Below are 24,919 nucleotides of genomic sequence, written 5' to 3'. Positions count from 1 at the left end.
AATTTGGATATTCCATGGACTTAAAGGAGAGAAAACTGTAAGACATTCTTATAAATAAGTCAAAATACAATAAACCCACTAGTCCTGTCCCAATTTTGTTTAAACCCAGACTCACATCCCCATTTACCCACAGATAATTCTTTCATCCCTTAAGTCACTAAATAGACAATTCTAGAGGTTATTCATCTAGCTCCCATGATTCTTCCATTTGCACAAAGAGCTCCTTCCCAGTCTGCTCTAGTGTACCAGGTCCAAGACCATGAAGAACTTCAAAGAATCAAAACCATCCTTTGAAATGCTGTTAGAAGCAAAGCCTTCTATTCAGACTCTCCTGGCCTATGCTCAGGAAACATAAGGCTGAAAAATCACAAAGGTTTTAGAGAAACAAGTGGAAGAATGAAATAAGTGAGCCATAATGGACAAGCACTGTACTTTTTGATCATTTTTTTCAGTCATTTCCAACTCTTTGTGACCCATTTGGGATTTGCTTTGCAAAGATATTGAAATGATTTACCATTTCCATCTCTAGCTCATTTTATAGAGGAGGAAACTGAAGCAAACAGGATTAAATGACTTGCCCAGGACACAGAAGGAAGTGTCTGAGACCAGATTTGAACTCAGGAAGATGAGTCTTCTTGATTCCAGGCCCAGCACTCTATCCACTGCATCACTAGCTGCCCACTGGACTTGAAATTTAGATTCAAATTCTGTTTCTGCCATTTGTTAACTATGTGACAATAAGGAAGTTATTTCATCGAGGCTCAGGTGTTTCCCTAAGGCAGGAGATCTTAAGTTGGTATCCATGGACCCAAGTGGTCTGTGGATAAATTTCAGGAGTGGTAGGGCTAAGAACTTGGAATTTTTAATATTTTGATAACTATTTAAATTTAGCTTTCTTGGTAATTCTAAGCATTTTTCTTTATTTAAAAACATTGTTCTGAGGATCCCATAGCATCAGCAAGCTTTCCAGAATGTCCCATAACATACACACAAAATGGTTAAGAATCCCTTTAGGGTAAGTGGTTACTTGCATTAGTAGAGCAAGTTCCCACAAAGGTGGAGCTACAAAGGGTCACAAAAGGGTCTCTGATAGGACAATTTAATCAAAACTGAGTTTGAGAAAAAGATCAAACAACATCCCCCAGGTCTTTCCCAAAGCACCCAGATTGTCAAGTTCAATGGCAAAAGTAGAGCACCCTCTGTCTCATGGGAGTAGTTGAGGTCAACAGCAGCTCACATTAACCTAACACTTAAACGTTTAAACCACCAGGTGGCACTGAGAGCCATTCACTAAGGAGCCCCACCTGAACCTGGCAAATGGAGAAGCTTTGATGAATGTTGTGTTTGTTCTCTATGGTTACCCAAGAGACAGTGACCTTCAGTCCTTACTTCAGCCTTTATGGGGCTGTGGCTCTTGTTAAAAGGTGTGTGGGCTCGTGGATAATTTCCCAACCCATTGGCTAACCCTGTCTCATTTTGAATTTGTTGTACAGTAGAGTCACATTTGCACATTGAATTCAACTATGATATACAGACAGACAGGAATGGAGGGGGAGAGAGAGAGAGAGAGAGAGAGAGAGAGAGAGAGAGAGAGAGAGAGAGAGAGAGAGAGAGAGAGAAGAGAGAATGAGGGATGACAGAGAGGCAGAGACAGAGACAAATGCAGACAGAGACAGACAGAGAGACAGAGACAGACAGAGGGAGAGACAGAGACAGAAAGAGAGACATACACACAGAGATAGTGACAGAGACAGAGAGGAGAGGAGAGAGACACACACACACAGACAGACACACAAAGAGAAGGAGAGGGAGAGAGAGACATACAGAGAGAGACATATAAATAGAGAGATGGAGAAAGAGATACACAGAGAGAGAGAGTCAGAGAAGAGAAGAGAAAGGAGAGAGAAAGGAGACTTGTAGGAGATTATATCTGCTATTCTACTTATTGACTATATATGCCTTGGGGTGTGTGTGAGAGGGGAGATGAGAATCTTCCACTTCTGAAAGCTGAGCATCCCCTCCCCACTAGGTAATACTGATGCCTACCTTCCTCTCTCACTCCCATCTAGGATAAGGGTAAGGAAGGGCTGTGATGCTGGGGAAAGGAATGGTAGTTTGTCTAGCAGCAACTCATTCCCAGTCCTATTTCATGACTTAGAGCAACTGTTTTTATCTTTCATTGTATGTGCATAATGCCTGGCACTCAATAAATGCATGCTGACTTAGTCTTTAGAGCCAAAACTTGTATTGAAATGATGGCTCTTGCCTGCAAACTTCCCTAACATTCATTGTTTCAATATGCTCCTGGCTGTTCACCATGAAGTTCTGATGTAGAGAGGAAGGCAATTTTTACTACGCTCAATTTAGATCCAAATCCCCAAGAAAGATGTGATTCCACTATATTTCAATGAACTTTGGTCATATTACCTTAGCATAATGATGTCAGCTTTACCCCAAATGAAGCAAACTGGTTTAGATATTGCATGCAGCATTTATTCAGATTAGACTCGGTAAGCATGTAAACAACACTTGATAACTAGAGAACATAAATTATATTAAAATAATAAAACTACCTACTGAGTAGCTATGAACCTGCCACTTTTCTAAATCCCACGAGTACTCCCAGGCATAGGATACATTTGGACCCAGGAGTTCTGGGCCACAAATCTCTCCCTTGAACAGGCATGTATAACACTAGTTCCCATAGAATGTCAACTCAGACTTTCTGTAGAGCAAATTATGAGTATAAGCACAGAAACTCTGGAGTTGAGGTCTGAGACATGGAATGCAATATTCATTGAAAATTGGTATCTGTTCAGAGTGATGCTTTCCCAGTCTTGATCTCACTACCTACTTGCTGTCAGAGACTTCTGATTGCTTTTGGCTCCACCAAACCTATTGTGAAGTAGAATAAGTAGATTCAGAAACAACTAATCCTGGCAAGGAAACTTTTAGAATCATAAATTTTTGTGTCCTCCTCTTGATTCTTGGTGTGGTCTCTCTATCAATTCCTTAGAAGTAGCTATATATGCAGTGGATAGATTATGAGACCTGGAGTCAGAAAAACCTTAGTTTCAGATACTTTCTACCTGTGTGATCCTGGGCAAATCACTTAATCTTGTCCTGAATTTCCTCATCTATAAAATGGGGACAATAATTTCACCTCAACAACAGACCATAAATGCTACAAGAATGCAGAGATAAGATCAGTGTGTGCTAGAGAAGGTATGGGAAGATGTAAGAGATGTAACTTTGATGGTTATATAGTGTGAGCTGGTGAAACCTGGTTTGAGTGGTTTGGTCTCAACTCCCAGAATGCACAGATGCTAAGACTTAATTAAATGACAGATGGAGCAATCTCTCCCAACCACAGGTAGTTTTAAATTTGTAACAGAGCTGTTTTTTGACTCTCTGTTCTTTATTCCTTATACCTTATTGGACAATTAGAGAATATCTCCATTTCTTTGATGCACATCATGGGTGACAGAGCAGCTTTATCTTAGTGCTACATCAGCTTTTTGTCTAAAATGTTTGTATAAGTTCAGACCTTGAAAGGCTTTAGGTGAGGCATGGATCTGAGTGTATTTCCCATCATTTGCCTGAGCCACAAACTATATGCTGTTCACAGGGGCTGTCCTATTTTATGTTGTTCCTCATTGACATTTCCTCCCTTCCCATAACTACCATCCCTGCGGGGCAATGTCATTCTTTGAAAGCTGCTGTCCCCCTTTGCAGAGGTGATGGAAGGTCATTTTGGGAAGAGAAGGAAACTAAGTAGGAGCATGAAACTTGGAGTAAGCCTAAAGCAGTAGTATATTTGGGGTATGATAAGATGCTCTTGGCTTGGGACTTCATAGTGGGGACCATTTGGAGATAAGTTTAGATTGGTGGATGTTCACTGTGAACATACAAAAAAATTGACATGCTCCTCACTCTCAAGGAAGTTAAAATCTAGTTGAGAACATAAAATTAAAAAATTAAGGAATATTATGCAATAAAGTATACTATTAGTGCCAAACACGCGGCACAGATATTAAGTATATTTCATAAAGAGGGAGAGCTCATTGGGTCTAGAATGTTTGCCACAGTGAATGGGTGGGAGGAACATAAACTAGGTCTTGAAGGATAAATAGGATTTAGACAAAGAAAATGGGCAAGCATTCTGATTGGAGAATACAATGTGAGTAAAGATGTGTAGATTTGGAAAACTCAAGATTCATTTAGGAGATAGTGAGGTGACCAGTCTGATTGGAACATAGCATTCATGTAATAGTGTGAGATAAGGCTGAAAAAAATGGGTTTAGGTCAGATTATATAAGACTTTGAATGCAATGACTTTATCCTGTTGTTGTCATTTGTCCTTTGTTCTGGAAGAGTACCGTGATATAAGGGAGGTGATGCCAGCAAGTGAGTTGGAGAGGGGATTGTGCAAGTTCACCTGCCTCACTTTCTCCTCTAGATCAGGACTGCTGGAGATGGCTTTGGATGCAGCGGGAGACCTTGGACTTTTTAAGCTAAGGTCTTTAACAGGGATCAGTTTGATTGAGGCAACACCCAATTAGTATTAAGGTTAGGTAAGAAATGAAGCAAAGAATGTCTCTTTTACCGAATTAAAAAAAATCACTCTAAGAGAGGTTTTCCCTCTTCAGTCAGAGTTTCTGGCCCAAATAGAAACAATTGCTATTTATATTCACTCTGAACCACTCAAGGTCCAAACCACGACCAAGTGGATCTTGGCCAGGAACCTATTATTGGTCAATCAATGAGATTCAGAAAATTAGGCAGTGAGAAAACAACTAAACCTTTCTGAAGAGAGGTGGTGATGCAATCAATGAAAAGGATGTTTTTGAGATTAGTCAAGGGAGTGGAGAGCAATGGAATATTTCATTTAGAATCATATTCTCTCTTATGCTCTTATATCTTGCCTCAAGCTGGTACCTTTTGATGAAAATTCAACTGAAATGATTACTATACCCTGTTTTGTTGTTACCACTATTACCATCATCATCAATCTATCAGTCAAGAAGGATTTATTAACCACTTACTACGTCCAGAGACTGGGGACATAAAAACTAAAATAAGCTCTTCTATTCAAATAGATCATGTTTCATTTGAGGAAGTGGCATATACTTATGTATATATAAGTACATACATGTATAAGCATGTAAAAATTAAAAAAACTTTTTTCTTTGTGTTATTATTGGTTATATTGCTAAGACAATATGTAGCTAGTAACAAAGTTGATCACCATCCATTGTAGTAAAAGGAGTTTTATTAAATTGAATTCAATTGCATTTTGAGGATAAAAGTCTGGCAAACATCACAAGAAAATTCATAGTACTGGTTTTATTGATGAAAAAAACACACAAACAAATAGCTGTCAGTGAGCCAAATCACTTCCAGGGTAAACCACATTGGTTCTCTATGTATTGGTCATGTCTTAGCTGGAGTATGTTAGCTGGTTCTAAGTGTCACATTTTAAAAGAGATTCTGATAAGCTCAAGTGCCTTCAAAGGATGATAACTCATTGTAAAATAATAGATTTAGAGTTTAGATAGATTTAGGATTTCAGGAGTCATCTAGTTAAGTCTCCTCATTTTACAGATGGGAAACCTGAGGCCCACAAAATTGACAACTTACCCAAGGTCATATCAATAGTAAGTGAAAGAACTGAGACCTGAATGCAGGTTTTCTAGCATGAAATCCATCACTCTTTTGTCCTGCACCACACTGGAAATCATGTCATAGAGGGAATGGTTGAAGAACAGTAGGTGTTTAGCCTGGGGAAGAGAAGATTTGGGGGAGTAGTGGTGTTGGAGGTGGTGATAATGGCTATCTTCAAATATTTGAAGGGCTGTCATGGAGAAGAGGGAGGAGACTTGCCATGCTTTTCTCCAGAGAGATGAGCAAGGTCATCTGTGTAACAATGGGAAAGGCTGTCTACTCAAGTAGTGAGTTTCTTTCTCTACTTTAAGCAGAGACAGTGCAATCATTTGTCAGGGATATTGTAAAAGGGATTCCTGCATGGGGTGGGAGGTTGGACTGGATGACCTTTAAGGGCCCTTCCTTCCAAATCCAAGATTCAATGAATGGATTTTGAATAGTGGCCAGGCCACCCACTCCCTCTCTAAGTTTCTGTGATGGTCTCAGCTGTTAATGACTTCCAGCTGTCCCAACAATCTGACTCTTTTTAACCCTTAACTTCCTGTACTAGCTGTATTAACATTTCATTTAGTCTTTGTAGAGGTTTGGAACCAGAACCCCATCTCTTTCCTTACCCTGCCCACCCAGCCAACATTGGCTGGCTTGGTCCTGAGCCAGCGTGGAACTCCTTCCTTCCCTTGGGAATCCAGCAGGCCATGTTTGCTCACAGGTTTAAACAATTTGTGGCTTGAGTTAAGACATTCTAGTTTGGTGCTTGAAACAGTTTTGCTGGTTTCATTCTTCCCACCCAAGGCTGACTCTTGACCAAAGTTATTTTCTTCCTTGCCTTTCATTCTTGTAACCCACACACTCTGTACAGTCTATTCTGGGATCTGGGGTGTGTTTTGGATTTTTTTTTTTAACACAACTTTAGATGTACTGATACTGGTATGATTCCCCTCTAAAGCTGGCTGGTTGATGTGTGCCCTCAGTGTGACTGTGATTGAGAATGTCTGAGGTTCTGACCTTGGTGACTGGACAGATAATGGTGCCCTCAATGGTAACAGAGAAGTTAGAAAGAGGGGAGGGTTTAAAGTAACAGCAACAAGGATGATTCTGTCTAAGATCTTACAGGTAAAACTTTGTAATTACTTATTTATGTCTTTGTGTCATTATTGGTTACATTGCTAATAAAATGTATAGCTAATAACTTTGATATTTACTTAAACCTAGGAGTTTGGGGAGATATGTGAAAATAAGTATATATATATATATATATATATATATATATATATATATATACACACATATCTCAATACACACATACAACATCTACAACATCTGTATATGCACATTTATATACATATATGGAAAGGGAAGAGAGAATTTTCAATTCATGTCTCCTCAAGACTGCTCTCTCTCGAGGAGATCAGGCTGAAGTCTTCTTTATTGTTTCTCCTTCCATGCATGGATGACCAAATTCTGACACTGGAGACAAATAATACTAGCACTATCCACCTCACAGGGTTCTGAGCGAATCATTTGGTAAAACTTAAAATGCTATATGAATACAAATGATTGTTAATCCCTGTATATTTCTTCTCTAAAGCTTTAGTCTTATTTTATCGGCCAAGTCACTTGTCTGGAAACTTAACACTTACTGCTTCATCCTTTGGTTAAGTTGCTTGGTGTCTCACTAAACTAAAGGGGTAGGAAACCTTTTTTTTTTTTTTTTTTTTTTTCTTTCTGTCATGGACCATTTGGATATTTATGGCATCATTTGTGGACCATTCAAATTTATCAACTTAAAAACTCAAGTAGTGGGAGGTGGTTGTGCCTAGCTTTCATTGCCTGTGGTTGCCTTGGCAGGGCCAGATCAAATGATTTCATGGATTTCATACAGTCTGCGGTCTGGCTGTCCCCTAACCCTGCTTTAGAGAGAGAAACCTAAAGCACAATAGCCCATAACTCAGATCCTTTCTTCCAGACAGAATCTTGTCTTTCATTGTTTGTTTCATAGTGTTTCACATGGGATGTGAGTATTAGCAACATTATTCACAAAATCTCCCTCCATGCACACCATAATGACCACATAAAGGAGTCTGTATTCTGCTATAATCACGCTCATGACAATTTTCTAACTTCACTGCTACAGGTTCTTCGGTTCTCTACTTGCCCACCTAATTCTTTTCTCTCATATTGAAAGGCATACTTTCCATACCCCAACTCCTGCCTTGTCTTCTTCATGTTATTATTCCCCATTCCCAGGTTGCTTTCTTGTTACTCCAAACCTCTACCTGCTTTCAGTTGTGCCTGAATACCCTTTCTTAATTATAATCATTAGTGTAACAGGTTTATGGGTTAACTGCCTCAACGTATAGCCTATGTATGATGGTTACCTCTTTTTTTACCTGCTGCTAGCTTATTTCCTAACTCTTTTTCATCTTGAATTCTAAGGTAATCCTGGGATATGCTTAAATAATTTTTACTAATTACTGAAATCTTAACATCTTTCTTATAAAAAAAAGATTTGAATCCTCACCCAAGTTTATTAATTTTTAAAAAAATAAACTGGAGAAATCCTTTTTCCCATAATTAATTCCTTTTTTCTTCTTTTCCCCTTCATATATGTATATAAGTGTGTATAAACAGATGTAGTATAATATATTGAATATGTATACATATACATATTTTTACATATTTCCTCAAACTCCAAGGTTTAAATAAATATCAAAGTTATTAGCAAAATAATATATTAATATATTAGCAAAATAATCCAATAATAATACAAAGGCATAAATAAATATTTACAAAGTTTTAGCTGTGAGAAAGATCATAGAATCACTTTTGTTACCATTACTTTATATCCTTCTCTCTTTTTAACTTTCCTGTTACTATAGAAGGCATTATCATCTGTCCAGTCACCAAGGTTAGAACCTTAGCCATTCCTCAATTCTTTCAATCCACACATTCAATCTGTTGTCAAATCTTACTTATTCCCACCTTCACAGTTTCTCTGGCATTCACTTCTATCTCTTTACTCTCACAGGCGCCACCTTGAAGCAAGCTCCTATCACTTCATGACTAGACTATTGCAATAACATTTTGATTGGTTTCCCTCCATCAAATTTCTCCCCAAACCAGTTCATCCTCTTTGCTGCTTAAAGCAGAGGTCTGACTATGTCAACCCCCTCCTCAATGAACTCCAGTGGCTTCCTATTACCTTCAGGATCAAATGCAGTATCTTTTATCTGACTTTTAAAGCACTTAATAACTTGCATCCTTCCTATCTTTTCAGTCTTTTTATACTTTATAATCCAATGATACTGGTCTACTTGCTATTTCTCACACATGATACTTTACCCCTTATCTTTATGCTTTTTGCATCCCCCAAGCTTGGAATTACCCCTAAGCCCTCTTTACCTTCATTTTCTGGCTTCCCTGATTTTCTTTTTGACTCACTTTATATCTCACTTGCTGTAAGAGACCTTTACTGGTCCTCTTTATTGCTGGTGTCTCACCTTTAACATATCTTAAATGTTCATAGTTGTTTTCATATTGTCTTTCCATCAAAATGTGAATTTCTTGAGGACAGGGAATATACATTTGAACTTTTTTTTTGCATCCCCAGTGTTTAGCAAAGTGTCTGATATATAACAAGTGCTTAATAACTCTTTGTTTTTGATGATTATGAGGGAGATTTCTCATTTCTGGAACACAGTCCTACCAGTCACCTCTCAAGATTTGCAACCAAAAATCTCATAAGAATCCTGTCCTTATTTATTCTTAACGTAAGAGTTAATTTCAGTTCTTAGAGAATAATTTTTCTTTTTTTTCTTACAGTCTTTGTCTAGCCATGACAGGTAACTTCAGAACGACAATCTCTTTGTCTTTTTACTGATGACAGAACTCTGTAGCTGCACATAAAATCATCAAAAAATAGAAGTTAAACTGTAACTTTGCAAAGTTCCATAGCTTCTAAGAGAGAGAGTCACAGTATCTAGTCTCTGTGGGACAAGCTATTGAAGCTAGTTTTGCATAAATTCCTCTCTCTAGCTACACCTACATTAGTGAGCGATAGAAATGGAATCTTGTTGCCCTTTCTTTCTTCCCCTATCAGTTCTCTCACAGCTTGGTTCTGCGGTTCTAAGCTCTCTGTCTCCAGGCCGGTCCCATTCCTGGTCTCTAACACCAGATTGCCTAGACAGCAAACTATCTGCTTACCTAGCTGCAAACTTCTTGCCTGTTCAGCCCTACTCTTGTTCTTTCCCTGATGGATCTGAGAGGCAGCTAATTGATTAAGTGGATATAGTACTAGATTTGGTTTTAGGAAAATGACTTCAAATCCTGTCTTAGATACTTACTGAGTGATTGGGAAAGTCATTTAAACTCTCTCATATTCAGTTTTTTCACCTGTAAAATGGAATAAGAACATCACCTAACATAGTTAGTGAATATATACTAAGAGAACATATGTAAAGTAGCTTGCAGACCTTAAAATATACTATAAATGTTACCTATTATTATCATTTCCCATTTTACACAGCTGGAACTTTGAGCATATTTTTTATCTGGCCTGGACACTCAGAAGCCAGTCCCTAGATGTTTTTGGTTGTTGTTAGTCCTTATAGTTATGTGTGACTCTTTGTGACCTCATTTGGGATTTTCTTGACAAAGATACTGGAGTGTTTACCATTTCCTTCTCCAGCTCATTTTTTGTAGATGAGTAAACTGATACAAGCAGGGTTAACAGCTAGCAAGTTTCTGAGGTAAGATTTGATCAGGTCTTCTTGACTCCACGTTCAGTGTCCTATCCACTACGCTACCTCATTGCTCTGTACATTTTTTTTTTTTTTTTTGTCTGTTCTATTTGCCTCACTTTTTTTGTTCAATGTTTATGGCATTTTCACAACCTCCTGATGCTCATTGACTACTATTTCCTCCACTCTATCTCACTGTGTCTCTTTTTCTCATCTTGGATCACTACATCTTTAGATCTCTATAGTTGTGTCTACCCCAGCTCTAGATTTGATTTTCAGACTCTGATTTACCTTCAATCTTATTCAGGTGTATTGATATCTAAGTTTTGCTTCTGGCATCGACTGAATTATTGTAGTCCTGGCAACAGATGAAACAAAAATATAAAATAGCCCTTGGTGCTATGTGGTCAATCTCCTTTTGCTTCAGCAATTGTTGGTGTCAATGTCAGAAAAGATGGTAGAGATATATATACAAGTGTATGTGTATTATATGTTATATATGCATATATATGTGTGTATGTATAAAAACCATGGTCCAGATAGCAGTCTAATTTTCAAATACTATTTAACCAACAAAACATTGGTTTTTTCCCAAATTTCCCAAATTTCCCAAATTTGCTTTCTTTTCTGAAGCCCTTGCCTTCAATGGAGGTCAGTGATCGAAACAACACATATGTCCCTAAGCATTCAATTTTTTGCCCAGTCTTACTTTCTTGATTCTTTTTAGCAATATCATTTGTGTTCACGTCAGAAATCTTCCTTTAGGTCCCAGGTGAAATTCTACCTATGGAAGCCTTTCTCAATCCTCCTTAATTCTAGTTCCTTTCCTCTTAATTATTTCCTATTTCTCCCTATATAACTTGTTTAATCATAGTAGTTTGCTCATTGTCTCCCAGAATTAGATTGCAAATTCCTTGAGGGCAGAGCTTCCTTTGTCTTTCTATTTTAAGCATTTATTCAAAGTGCCTGGCACATAGTAAGTGCTTACTACATGTTTATGGACTGACAGAATTGGGTAGTAATCATCTAATTGGACAAATCTTAGGAACTTCCCTGTTACATCTTGGATATATGTCCTTGGAAGGTAGCAGATCTCTCTGTTATTAATAGTATGAAAAACAATTGCTTTAATATGTCTCAGTAGGGAGTTGCTAAGCTTTCATTTGCATTTCTTCTTCTGACCTTCAACAAACAGCATCCATGGATGTACAGTATCATTGCTCAGAGGTCAAACAACTCTTTCTCCTCAGAGAGTTCAGTTCTTTCCTCTTCAGGAAGAACTATAGATCTGTAAATTAGACTCAAATGTTCAGTAGTTGTACTTTCCCCCCCTCTTTCCTCTATATTACATTACATTTTATCCTTCAACCTGACATAGGTCAGCATTTCCTTCTATTTATTCAGTTTCTTGTTTTCTCACTACCTTCTCCCCCTCCTTTCCCCTTGACCTTAAGGAAACACTTAATTCTCCTGATAATCTGGAGGGTGGAGAGATATTCTCTGAACTCTTTCATTTTATTTTCTAAAAGGAAGATCAGTCCACATTAAAACATCATATACTCTGTAGCAAGCATAGTTTTCATAGAATGAGGTCCTTATATCTTTGTTGATGCTCTTGTTCCACTGAACAATAGCTGTGCCATATTGCTTGTAGATCTTAATTTGTAAAAAAAAAATCATTTTCTTTGTTTTTTGCATCTCTTTAATATTTTGACAGTTATGCTCGATTTTTCTTTCCCTTGTTTTATTAACTTCTTACTTTGTATAACTAAACTGTCATACTTATATTTTCTTGTCAAATACTTTCTTCTTTTCTAGACCTTTCCTTCCTTCTACTTCTCCTCTGGTCTTTCTTTTCCTTTTCTTCAATTCAATTTCCTTTTGTTCTTCTATTCTGCTTTCTCTTTCTTCCTGAGCCCTTCACTTTTTGATTCCACTGGTCAGAACTAGGAAAAGCAGATGAAAGTTGAATGGAGACATATTGATGCTTGATATCAGGAAGTTCTCCTTGATATTTAGATCTGTCTTCCAATTAAAAGCTGGACAACCATTTTGGAGGCATGTTGTCATGAAGATTATTTTTTAAAAGTAGAACTGGATGTCCACTGAGTTAGCATCCAACTTAAAAAATTCTTGCAATTCTGTGGTTGGAAGAAAAGGATTTGAGGAGCCCAAGATGAGGCCATCAGACTTAAGAAGATCAAGTTTAGAACAAGTAAGTCATTGGGAGAGTAGGAAGAAACAGACTCTATGACTAGAGAGAGAATTTCAGGAATTTCATTCTTGAAGGGAGAATGATATTAGAAGATAATTGAAATCTATGATATGGTTATGTTTTTGTGTGGTTATAGGAAGAATAGAGATAAAAATCATAAAATTGATGATCTCAAATACTAAGAAATTGTTAAGTTTTTTCAATCCTGTCTAACTTTTTACGACCTCATTTAGGATTTTCTTGACAAAGACACTGAAGTGATTTACCATTTCCTTCTCCAGTTTATTTTACAGATGAAGAAATTGAGGCAAGCAGGCCTCCATGCCCAGTACTCTATCTATTATGCCACCTAGCTAGAATATTAGATAGATCAAAACTGTGAATGTTGCACTTATTAAGGATGAAGGAAAGATTGAAGAAATTGTAATCAAATTAAAGGATGAAGACACCTATGAACCAGGAGCTGAAGTCATTCAGGAAGGAGTGCTGCATGTGAAACCTGTAAGATTTTTTTCCGAATCTGAGATTCTACGATTGTGGTTAAGGAATTTCTACATATCTAGGTAGGTTTAGCAGCAGAGAAGGAAATGGGTTAAATGACCTTTCTGATTCCATGGCTTACCATTTTTCCACTCTTTATCTTTTTTTTTTAATTAATAGAAATCTATTTTTCTCCTTTTCACTTAATTGAGAAAAAAGAGAAAAATGAAGTTCTCGTAACAAATATTGAAGTAAAGCAAATTCCTTTATTAGTTATTGTCAAAAATATTTTTCATTCTTCACGCTTAGTCTGTAATCTCTAGGAAGCATGTTTCACCATCAGTCTTCTGGAATAATGAATAGTCATTGCATTGATCCAAATTCTTACAGCTTTCAATATTGTTTTGGCAGTGTCATTATTGCATTTTTTTCCAGGTTTACAGATTTCATTATTCATTGGTTTATACAACTCTTAGAAATTGTTTTTATAATGTTGATTTCATATTATAAATTGTCCTGGTTCTGCTGACTTAATTTTGGATCAATTTTTATAAGTCTTTCCATGGTTCTCTAATATAATCATCATTTCTTACAGCATAATAATATTCCAAAGGATAAGGGATGGCTCACTGAGGATCCAAATGGAATTGGCCACTTGTACAACACAGTTCCTTTCTTTTCTTTTCTTTCTTCTTTTCCTTCCTTTTCCTCTGTTCACATAGCATATCATGCCTTATCTGTAGGTGCTCTGCCCAAAGGAATGTACATTTTGACCACTTAAACTTACCAAGATTGGTGTTTACTGGCTAGAACCAGACTTTAAACCCAAATCACTCTAGCTCTCAAATAATCGACCTATAATAGGTCCCAGGCCAAACCATTGGTTATTCATTGCATTCAGGGCCATTTCCAGCTATTCTGGTCAATATCTTTCCACTGGACCTAGCTATATCTGGAGGACAAAGTAAGGCTGGTGACTTTGCACAGTTCTTCCTCTTTAAATCTAATTCACTTGCACATGATGGCACTACCTCCCTGATGTCATGGTCCTCTTTGAGAATGAAGGACAAACAACAACCACTATTATTTTTCTTCTACCTTAGATCCCTCTCTTTCATCTCCAATTCTTTTCTTGTTCCTCTTTCTCCTCTTTATTTCTCTTCTTTCACCTTCTTCCCATTCTTCAACTTCTCCTTCAGTCTTTTCAAATTTCTCCTCAATAAACCCACTTTCTGGAATTCTTCACAATTTCCTAACCATACAAATTATCTTCACAATTTCTTCTTTTTCTTCAGCTTCAATCTTTCTCCTACTCTCTTTCTCATACAGTCTTATTCCATAGAAATACTAGTGATTATTGATTTTGGGTAAAGAATAATGAGAACACTACTTACATTTAAAATAGGTAGAAGACCTAAAATACTATAGTCCAAATCTCGCACTATTAAAGGGAAATCAATGAAATCTGTCATGCTAAACAAAGACATTTGATTTTGCTGTACCAGGGTATTCATAATTAAAGACGGGAGTACAATGCATCTGTCTAATTAAGAGTTCTTAGACTCACCTAACTCTTTGGTTCTTGCTTTTGGTTTAATTTCCATGGTAACCAAGAGAATTGTGGGGCTTGAAGGAGCTCCCTCACCCCAAAGTGGCATAGCTTCTTTGTATTATTATTGGATGAAATCTCCAAATGGGATTTGACAGGATTGAAAAGGAATTTTATAACCCCAATCTGATAGTTCACTGGAGAGCTCTATCCAGAAATAGAAGATTTAGTCAAAAGAACAGACTGAATTAAAAATAAGACTTCTGATAGCTTTTTCTAGATGCTTAGAGAGGTATGATTATTTTAGCACCTGAACTATATCTATGATCTAAAGAAGGTTAACCCTCACTTGCCTTGTGAGCCTTCATAAACATGCTTTCTATGTGTGTACTCCTATGCATATTCTCTGATCACATGTATTTCTACATGTGTGCATGTACTCATTGATAATATTATATGATATCTTTTTGGGCAAGAGAAGCTTTTTAAAAAATTACCAATTTGCCCTCCTATTTGGTTGAATTTTTTGCTTTGAATTAATCAGTCCTTTCTTATCGACTTATCAAAAGTGTACATATTGATGGTGCTTCACAAGCTATGGTTTTGAATGTGTCCTGACCCACAGTGTGCCTTGAACCTGGAGTAGCTTGCTTAGACACATACATGGGGATGAGGGATGGGGTTCCAGGTGCTACATTCCAAAATAGGTTTGAAATAAATGGAAATGACTTGGGTGTGGGCAACAAATAGGGAAAGTGTAAGTTTTTGTGAGACATAGATCAGAAGACCTTGATGACTCATTATTTTGATATGTTTGTATATATGTGTGTGTGTGTGTGTGTGTGTGTGTGTGTGTGTGTGTGAAGGGTAGTGTTGTGTGAAGGAAAGTGAGCCCCTGTAATTGTGTAGATAAGCAAAGTATTCCTGGGAGCAGTATTCCTGGTAGAGAAAGTCCTGAATTCATAAAGGCCCTCCCTTCCTACTACCATACAGGGTCCTGCTGGGAAAATTAACTCTGAGTCTTCATAGAAAAGGACAAACCAATATTAAGAGAGAAAGTACAGTTGTAAGTTAGGTTCCCCAGACAGACAAACCTGAATATACAATAGGCTGGCTGAATAAATAGTACTATCTTGGAATCTGTTAAGTAATTACTGTGTTCAAAATTATTTAGAGACTTGGTGTTCTCCCTCTACACCCACATTAAGCAGAAAATTGATATACAGTAAGAGGTACAAGTGAAAATGCACCAGAGAAAAGGTCGCTAAGCATGAAGAAAGGATTGCTATCTCTGAACTCAACATTTCAGGGGGTTGTATAATAGCTCCCATTATTCTTACTCATCTTGTTTTTAAATATAAAAACTTTGGAATGCTTGCAGGTATCTAGAAAGTGTCCTCAATTCCACCCATTTCTTTGAAACCCAAATGTATTCATAAATTATGGATTACTTCATCCTAGTGACAGAAAAATTACATATTGCATATCACATACCACTTTGATAACTGTGAGAAAAACCTATAACTGGATATACTTTCACACGAGACAAAAAGAGATGAATGATGGACAAGAGCACTGGTACTGAAGATAGTGTACTCAAGGGTTTAGTCATTCTGAGAGAGGGATAGGTTAAGCATCATTCAAGTTTGAATTGGGGGAAGCAAATGCACTCTTGAGATATACATTACCTGGGAAGGATGCCCCTGAATTGGTTTTCTATACAATGGTGTGTACTGGCAGACATGCAGCTATATTGGTGAAGAAGTATATCCTCCCCTCATATCTGGCATGTTCTGAGTGCTCCATGTTAATTATGGGTTGTCGATGAGGTTAGTAGTTTACAGTGTAAGCATAGGCAAAGTCTTTGATCTCAGGATGATTATAGAGCCATCTGTTATTGGGTCCATACAAGACAATCCTGAACTGGTTGGAAGAGTCAGACACTATTTCTGATTTTTTCATTCTTGATTAATCTTTTGTTTTGGTATGATGTCCAGTTCCATAATAAAATTCTTATTTTAATGATTTCCTCAGATAATTCTGAATTGATAGCTGTTTCTTTTTCCTTCTAACCTTCACAAATTCTTCTGACACATTGACTTTTGTTCATAAACTTCTGTTTATTTAACTTTTAGGTGTAACTTCTCAGTCCACTACTAAGTTTTCTTGATCTAAACAGGTGATTTTATGTTTCATGTTATAGTTGAAAATATTTTAAACTTGTAAAATATTAAAACAGAAGAATTCTGCTTCTTCTCTGCCATTTACTATCTGTATGACTTTGGCTAGGTCACATGACCTTTAGTTGCTTCAGTTTCTTCATAAATTAATAAATGAATGAACAAAAAAGTATCAAGTACTTCCCATGGTCAAGCGCTGTGTTATTAAGTATTAAAGATACAAAAATAAATGTGAAGATTAATCCTGTCCTCACTGAGCTTACATTCTAATAGAAGGCAGCAACATATAAAGGGGAATAATAACCAGAAATGGATTTTTTACTTAGAAAATTATAAGGATGGTGGATGCAGTCAAAGGGAAGTAGACTGACATACTCTTTCAGTAATAATGGTAGTGCTGATCTGATTATAGTTCAAGAACTGAAAATGGTGGCAAAGAGGCTAGAGATGGAGGAAAAGTAAAATGAAATGTGGCTTGGAGCAAGCATTCTGGTATAGTAGAGTACCAACCAGTAAGGCACTCACTAATGAGAACCTTAGGAGAACCTAAGCAAGAGTTCTGGAACTCAAAGACTAGGTGCTCCAGGGCATCGTCTCTGTCTAATCCAGGTGTCAATGTAGCTGGCAAGAAGATGGAAATGGAATAAGATCAAATAAGAGAATTTTTGTGAAAGGGCATGGAAAAATTGTGCTACTCAAGTGCCATACAAATAAATATAACAGTATAATATTATGCTCTTATTTTCATGTGCTCTTAAGCATATTTATAACTTAGAATTCTGGCCCCTGGGTAAATTGAATTGGTGGGCTGAGAGGACATGGAAATCTTGAAGCCACTTTGTGGGAAATGCTGACATCATCAATCAGTCAACTGATCCATCAATAAACATTTAAATGCTTATAAAAGTCCAGACACTGTGCTAGATGCTGGGGTAAAAAAATATAAATTAAATAATCCTTGTTCTCCTAAAGTTTACATTCTATTGGGAGAGACTATATATATATATATATATATATATATATATATATATACACAAAATTTATGCAAAACTAATGCAGATTTTTTTTTGGTGGGGTTTTTTTTTGTGTTTTTTTCCATTGGTTGGTGATGTCAGGAAAACCATTTTGACAATTAGAGCTGTCCAAAAGTGGAAGAGGCTGCCTTGGAAGGTGATTGGTATCTTCTCATTAAAGATCTTCAAACAGAGATTGTATGATTAGTTAGATATATTATATTGGGAGTTCTTTTTCATGTAGGGGTTAGATGAGATAGTTATTGAGTTTCTTCCTAACTCTCAAAATCTGTAAAAAAAAAAAAAAAAGAAAGAAAAAGATCTATCTCAGAGAGGAAGCTTCCCCTTTGATATAGATATTAACTCCCTGTGTTGGTTATAGTTCTTCCATTGAGCATCTAGATGACTGCTGTTTAGATCTTGCTTCTCTTTTTGTCATTTAGGTTTATTTCCTCTTCCTTTGTGCTCCCCCATCTTCTGTTTTAAAAGAAATGCTAAAATCCAAATGTCTTAAGATGATAAATTAAAAACTAGAGGCAAAGGAGAAATATAGATAAGAGTGAAGAAGGCAGGAGAATGAATAAGCCCTAAACATTAGAGGATCTAGTAAAATGAAATATAAAGATTATCATACCAAGCTTAAAACTCCTTTTTAATATATTCATTTCTCTGAATGTTTCCAACTGCAGGAATGCAAGTTTGTGTTCACAAGTCATAAAGTCTCATCCATGTAAATATTTGTAAATAGCCTACCACACACTGAATCCAAACAAAGTCTCTATTGTATTTACCTGAGAAGGAGCTTCAGTGTTCCTCTGTCATAGAGACTAAACACAACATTAGCTAAGGACCACAGAGTTGACCGGTGAGACTGATGTTTAGAACTCAAATTTTCAGGTCTGTGGTACAATCTATTAGGATAGATTGCTTCAATAGATTTTCTGAAAGAGAATTTTGTTACTTGAATGATTTATTCTTCTCCTTCCTTTGTCTCCTATCCTCCTTCTCAAAGGACTTTGTGAGATTCCTCACAAGGCCTAACTACTACTTAAAAACTATTCACTTTTATGATGGACCTGAGCATGTGTGGAGGACAGTATCCAAGAAGTCCTGTGGATTTGCAGATAATATACAATACCCCAGTTATTATACCTGTTATCAGGGAACTGGATAAGGCACAAATGACAAATTTATTATATTTCCCAATGACCTAAAGTTGAAATGGAAAGCTACCATATTCAGAGGAGAGTTAGGATCCCAAAAGATTTTTGACAGTCTAGAATGTAGAATTGAATCTACTAATATTGAATAGGAATAAATATGAAGTTCAACCTCTGGGTACCAAAAAAAATCAATTTCTTAGGTACAAGCAAGAGGGGGTATTGCTAGACACATCTGCAAAAAATAGATCTAGTGGTTTTAGTTAGTTGTACAGTCAACAGTGTAATATGAGAACCAACACAGCAACTTTAAGATGCATTAAAGAGAGACATAGCATACCTACTCAGGAAGGCAGTAGATCCATCATCATCTGTCTTAATAAGACTGCCTATGAAGATTGTTTTCAGTTTGGGACAGTCTCACTTTTTAGGAAGACATTGAGATGCTTGAATACATACAGAAGACATTACTTTATTGGGGAAGATAACCAAAATCATGAAATAAGAAGATGAGTTGAATGAATTGGATGTGTTCATAGAAGCAGGATGAATAGTGTTTTAGTTGGTTCTAGATAGAAGATGGAGGCATGAAGATTTTAGTTTGATGTAAAAAGCCCACTTAATAGAGATTTCCAAAAGTGAAACAGCCTTCTTCCAAAGGAAATGGGTTCTCTGTTACTACAGAGCAGAGTTAAGATTGGATAATGACTTGTTAGGGATAATATAAAGAAAATTCTGCTGCAAGTATAAATTGAATTAGAAGTCCTCTAAATTCCTTTTTGATATTGTAATTCTGTGTGAATTTGTGAAAAATCACAGCTATTGATTACTGTTTATTATTTATTATTATTATTTATGTTTATATCACTGACTTCCTTAGAGGGAGGCCCCATCCCAGAGCAGAAAATCAGTGTTGATGTACCTTAAAGCCTTCAAGCATTACTTTTGCCTACTTTGCCTATGGCTTATGGAACCTGCCTATTCTAATAACATAATAATTATAGAATAATGTCAGGTTTAATAAGTCAAATGCTCAGTGTTCAAAACGTTACATTCTTCTTCTCATTTTGCTGTTCACCTTTTCATTCACCCCAAGAAAGTTACTTTGCTCCTGGGCCTAGTCCTGCCCATCAATCAGATAGACATTATAAATTTGTCTTATAGCTGTTGGAAGGAAGAATTAATATCAAGAAAGAAAAAATATGTCTGTAGGCAGAGTAATAAGATTGAACTTGAGTTGGCTGTCTTGTAAAGATATGACTGTGACATTCAACTCTAGTAAAATCCATTTTTACATAATATTCCACAGAAAAGCCAGGTTTGTTAAATGAAACTGAATGGTAAAGCATATTTGAATGATAACATCTTTCTTTTCATTGGCTCTAATATGTAGTCATTTACAAACTTTTTGTCAGTTTTGCCTTCACATCTATTTTTTTTTTTTTGGCTTTATAATCAAGGCCACAAATCTTATGTCACTCTATATCTTAACTGCTTAATGATCTTTTATCTCATATCCCTGCCTTGAGTCTCTGTCACTCAAATCCAGAGAATCTTAACATTTTTTGTGTCATGGACCCCTTTGTCAGTCTAATAAAACCTATAGACTCCTCAGAATGTCTTTAAATACATACAATAAAATGCATAGGATTATAAAATAAACCAATTATATTGAAAATATTATATTATACATTATAAATATTAAATATACAGCTAAATATATTTTTAAAAGTTCAAAGATCTTAGGTTAAGAACCCCTGCTATTATCTAATTGTACTTTAATTTATCATAATTTCATTACTGTGTATATTATCATCACCAATAAAGATCACTATTGTTCTGTTCCTTTTTTATCGTATGTCATCTGTTGTTGTTGAACTGTGCCTAACTCTTCATGACCCTGTGGACCATAGCATACCAATACTATCCCTGGGGTTTTCTTGGTAAAGATACTGGACTGGTGGCTATTACCTTCTCCAGTGGATAAAGGAAAAAAAAATGCTATAATACAATAACATTATCAGTAACCTTTAGCTTTCCTTATAATCCTCTACATTTTATTTTGTGTATTTAAAAACATTATTCTGTGAAGAAGTTCATAGGTTTCGCCCAAGTACCAAAGGGATTCATGACATAAAAAAGGAACTTCTGAGCTAGGATAAAGTATAAACTCTTCCATTTAGCTTTTAAAAGTCCTACACAAAACTTGGTCTCAATTGCTATTAGTTTCTACCTTCCCCAAAAGACCTTGCACTTATTTTGCTTCTACTGCATGTACATATTGCTTTTGCCTTAGAACATAAGGTCTTTGTACTACTCTCCCATCTCCTCTCAGCACCTAAATAGTGTTTGGCATAAAGTAAGGGTTAATAAATACTCTTGATCAAATGATTTACTTCTAAATTATTTGGTTATTATTAAAGGAGACCTGCCTGTTCTTTGGTGAAAAGAAATTAGACTTTTGATCAAGACATATATAGTTATCTCTTGATAGATTTTCTATTAAGTGATTTCAATTCATTCACAAAGGATAGTATTTGCAATGGTAAGAGTAACATATCCTTATTTACTTTTAAAAAGAGTTAAAAATAGACTTTATTGAATGTATCATGGTAATCACAATTTAAAAAAGACCCCAAATCTGAGGTAGGATTCAAATACAAGTTCTTTGAGATCAGTACTCTCCTCATGGTGATATGCTGGTGTAGTCTGTGACATTGAGGAATACTTTCAATGAATAGGTATCTCACTTAATGTTAATACTTGGAAGATTATTGAATAAAATATCCATAATCAAATTAGTCATGAAATTTATAATTTTGATATACCTATAAGAGACACTTATCTCAGTAAACTCTCTAAGACTGTGATTTTCTTTCACAAGAAAACCTTTCATGAAAGCAATAAACAAAACATTAATCAGATCTAATATTCTCTAGATTTCTCATTTATTTGATATAGAAAAATGCCTATAAAAGATTTCCTGGCCAAGCTTTTCCATCCAAATTCACATTGTGGTATAAGTGATAAGCATTTTTTCATTTGCTTTGTTTTTATGATTTGACTTATCTCTTTTGAATGATTATAGAATTCATATGTGAAGCTTTGAAATGTTCTCAGAAAGGATGCAATGAATAGAGATTACTGTAGGACAGGATCATAGATTTAGAACTAAAAGAGATCTCATTGTCCATCAAATTCAATCCTCTCATTTTATAGCTGAGGAAACTGAGGTACAAAGAGATTAACTGTCTTGCCAATGGCACATAGCTAATAAGTGGTCACACAGCTGAAGTGGTGTTTGAACTGAGGATGTCCTGACTTCATAGCCTTGTGTTCTATTCCACTGTTCCACAAAATTGAGTGACTAGTGTTGGGTAAATGTCAGTGTCTGCTAGAGGCAGGATTTAAATTCAGGTCTTCCTAATTTAAAGGCCTAATTTAAATTTCTGCCACATTACAACCAAAGAATTTTGTTATTGATAAAAAATGCTCATTTTTGTTCCCAGCATTGGCCATGCTAAATAACAATGGTTGTTTTTGGTTAGCACCTTAGATGAGGATGTGACTCTGTTTTTTTTTTTTTTTTTTTTTTTTTTGATCCTGATAGTCATTGGATCATTGAACAAAGTTATATTTAAGGTTGCCTTTGTCACAACATCTTGTATTCTAATATATGTGTCGGACAGAAACTGAAACTTGGTAAGTAACTTGGCCACAATTGTGCAATTAAGAAACTCTAAAGTTTGGATTTAAGCTTGGAGCTTCTCCTGACTCTAAATACAGCACTTTCTCCACTGTAACACACAGCTACTGGCATCCTGGAACCAAAGACTTATTCATGTACCAAGTTTTTAATACCACTTCAATGTTCCAGCAAGCCCTGCATTTCCCACGGCAAGTAAACACATCTTCCCTTACCCTTTTCTTGACTGCTGGCCAAGATTCTAAGCCCCAAGACTATGGCCTCCCCATCTTCTGGGTCATGAGAGATTTAAAAAAAATAAAAACTTTTCCCCTGAGAGACCTTCACACTTTGGGCAGATGATTGTGAAATAATCTGACAGTCCCTTAGGGTGATAAGTTTGGCTTTGTACTAGAGAGAGCAATAGAAACAGCAGAAAATAAGACTTTGCTACTGGTTGGTGAGTCTAATTGTTTCACAGTTGTGGAAGTTTTCATTTGATATTGACCTCAAGATAATATAATAACAGCTGACATTTATGTAGCTTTTTAAGATGTGTGAAGAACTTTATATCTGTTATTTTACAAATTTAAAAAAGTCACATTGTAGAGTGTTTTCCCTTACAACAAACCTGGAAGGGAAGCACTGCAGGTATTACTAGCTTTATGATATAAATGAGGAAACTCCGGTTCAGAGAGATTAAGCAATTTGATGAGGATCACACAGCTAGTAAGTATCAGAAGAATGATTCAGACCCTACTGACTCCAAAACCAACATACTAACCATTCCACCACATTTCCCTGGGATAGCCTAAGTATGGTTTAACTCCATTGCCTTTTGGAATACTTTGGAGATTCTTCTCATGAAATATGAACATAAGAGAGATTATGAAATTGCTAAATAATTTACTTTCCTTTAGAAAAGAGATGTTGGGATGTTCCCCATCATCTAGATGTATTTGATGGAAGTGATTTGTGTGCCTTTATGAGATATTTAGTTTGAGCTAAGAGACTCAAATTTAAAAGAATAGATTTTAAAAAAATATTAATGTCTTGAATCTACAAATCAGTGAAATTATTATTCAAAATTATAACCCTCATGAAATTACATAACAATAAAAAAATTACTCCAAGCCTTTAAATTAGAATTTCTTGAATTAAAACAGGTCAGGAAAAATACCAACTACATTATGGACAAATATTTGAATCTACTTAAGTAGAATCATGTTCACTCAATTTGCAATTAGATATTTTTAAATATAATCATCCATTGGCCTGAAATGCATAAATAATTTTGGAAATCATGTAGTCATCTTTGAAAAAAAAGTTCATCTCCTTTTTGAAAAATTTGGTTTAATCTTAAAAAAATGTTTTATTGATGCCTTTTTACATTAAAGTCATTTCTGGAAATAACTCCTCACCTAAAAATCCAAGAATTGAACTCTCCTTTGTAAGAAAGAAAAACAGTAAATCAAAAATCCTTAATACAATAACTCCATCTGACAATGTATATGAGATTCTGCCCTAGTTGTCTCCAAAGTCTTGGCAGAGAGGACATAAGTATGATTCATTATCTATTCTCCGGGAACATTATTGGTTTTTCAATTACTCGGAGTTTGGTTTTCTTTTACACATTCTCTCTCTATAATGCAACAAGAGAGTCTTTTCTTTGCTTGGCTATAGCTACAGGATAACTAAGGTACAAATTGAAATTGCATGTGGGTGTGTGAAGTAGGGCATGGGACCAATTTGATGATCATTTGCCTCTCTTCTACCTTTTTATGAAAGGGATTTTTCCAGGTGACACCTTGCAGTTCACTCCCTTGGATAATCTTTGACATCCTCTCTAGCATTACCTGTTCAGCAATCTTATTAGCTCAGAGTGCCATTCAGTGCTTTCTAATGTCTGTAGAAACCAAGAGTAATCACTGGGAAAGTTATGAAATAAGCAGAGAGAAAAGGGAAAGAAAGGAGAAAGGGTATAAGAAAGGAGAGAGAGGAAGAGAAAAAAAGGGAAAAATGGGAGAGAACTCATAGAGGCACAGATGATGGCAACTATCACCATTACATTGCCAAGAGCCATTTCAGATCTGAACAACCTTAGTAGTAGGAAGAGTAGAAAGTGTATTTGTGCTGCATAATTTGAAAGGGCCCTAGGCTAAGCCTTCTTTTTCAAAATATCAGTTTTATTGCCTGTCATCCCACGATTGCAGCTTCACTCCTTTGGGATTTAA

The 24,919-nt window shown here is 36.0% G+C and overlaps 1 protein-coding gene across 3 annotated transcripts in view; it reads right to left on the bottom strand.

The window, feature by feature from the left end:
* Positions 1-24,919, bottom strand: part of VIT (vitrin) — a 149,313-nt gene that overhangs the window by 84,969 nt on the left and 39,425 nt on the right. The gene's annotated exons all lie outside the window — the stretch shown is intronic.

This window comes from Sarcophilus harrisii, chromosome 2 (genome assembly GCF_902635505.1).
Source record: "Sarcophilus harrisii chromosome 2, mSarHar1.11, whole genome shotgun sequence".
Classification (NCBI taxonomy): domain Eukaryota; kingdom Metazoa; phylum Chordata; class Mammalia; order Dasyuromorphia; family Dasyuridae; genus Sarcophilus; species Sarcophilus harrisii.
The sequence above is the reverse complement of the archived record's forward strand: the minus strand, read 5'-3'. Positions and strand labels throughout refer to the sequence as shown.